The sequence below is a fragment of the Mobula hypostoma genome, chromosome 1 (genome assembly GCF_963921235.1).
Source record: "Mobula hypostoma chromosome 1, sMobHyp1.1, whole genome shotgun sequence".
Taxonomy (NCBI): domain Eukaryota; kingdom Metazoa; phylum Chordata; class Chondrichthyes; order Myliobatiformes; family Myliobatidae; genus Mobula; species Mobula hypostoma.
The window spans coordinates 226,763,624-226,765,067 of record NC_086097.1 but is presented as its reverse complement, the minus strand read 5'-3'; the positions used below and the strand labels follow the sequence as shown (position 1 = coordinate 226,765,067).

At 33.3% G+C, this 1,444-nt stretch overlaps 1 protein-coding gene across 4 annotated transcripts in view; it reads right to left on the bottom strand.

Moving 5' to 3' along the window:
- Positions 1–1,345: 1,345 nt before the first annotated feature.
- The window catches only part of LOC134355452 (zinc finger homeobox protein 4-like), a 283,107-nt gene continuing 283,008 nt past the window's right edge, over positions 1,346–1,444 (bottom strand). For all 4 annotated transcript variants that reach the window (XM_063065360.1, XM_063065385.1, XM_063065369.1 and 1 more), the window contains exon 10: positions 1,346–1,444. This exon is cut by the window's right edge and continues 3,986 nt beyond it. The gene's annotated coding sequence lies outside the window, so the exon portion shown is untranslated.

Genomic DNA, 1,444 nt, shown 5'->3' with positions numbered 1-1,444 from the left:
TACAACTTCCCAGGGAACCTAAGGATGAGAAAAAATGTCAGCTTTGCTATCTTACACCTGCATCTCAAAAAAGAAATAATAAAAAGAATGAGATTGGCTGGGTACCATTTTCAAATGGAATAAAATATTTATAATTAATGACTATCTTTGAATTTACTAAGAATATTGTTATTCTGTAGAAGTGTCAAAGTGAGAAGGTTCAATTGAATAGGAATAATTAACTTCACATCTGCAGTGCCCCGAACACTGAGATTAATGATCTTGTCCTCAGCCTCATCCATCAATCTTTCATCCATTCCTGACTATAACAAGGATTGTTTGTGGTATTCAAAATTAAAGTCAAAGCGCGGTATAATCAATTACACTTTATTAGAAATTGACTGTTATCTCTTGTGGGAGTCATTTTTAAAAAAACAAATATACTTACTTTCACAAATACTATTAACAGAATTTAGTTTGATTCATCAAGATAATTTCACTTACCTGCAGCTTTTTGTGAAGGTTTCTTTTACACCACTACCCTAAAATTAAAATTAAAACATTGAAAAACATTGAAAACTTGAATTACTTTTGAATTATATTCAAGGAAGCTGTGTGTTTTGTCCAGCATGGCAATATATAATACTTGTTTACCATTGTACTATCACAGGAACTATAGGAAGCTGCCAGCTTTTGCAACTGGGACAAGTCATTGGCTACACTTCAGTGTCTTGGCATGGTGTGTCTAGCTTTGCATGCTATACTATATATTTGAAAGGATAGAGATCTATTTTTCATTAATGTGTTGTCTATAATGATAAAATTGGCAAGTGTTTATGTTGGCATAGACTTAAAAACATTAGATCACCATACTATTTATTCCCTTGTGCTTGAAGTGTTCAGACATCACAGATCACAAGTCTTTGATCTGTCACAATTACATTAAAAGACGGATCTTATTTCAGATAGTTCTATATTTATTAATTTCTGTGCAATGTATCTGCTAACAATACAAGTATCTTATTAAATATTTCTGTATGAAGCTATGTAGCTAAGTAAAAATTACGAAATACTGATGAACAAAAATAAAGCAGCCTGATCAACTGTTCTGAGACAGAACAACTGGAATATCCCAGTGACCAAGGAATATCTTTCATGGAAGATCAACTCAGAATTTTTCAGTAAGCTGCACAACTTTGCGTGCATCAAATTGCAGTGTAGGTGAGTGACTCAACAGAACCCTATCAGCTTTATCGTCCCTGTAAGGACTTCTCCAGACACTGGCCTTTTATTATCTGTATGCAGAGCACGGGACACCGACAAGATTTGCAGATACAGTTTTTAATGTATCACAATGAGCAACAAACATACTTGATGAACTATTTCCAGAAGAATAAGTTCAGATACCATCTACAATAAACGTCATTTCAACTATGACAACAGGTCTGTGACAAAATAAAAAAAT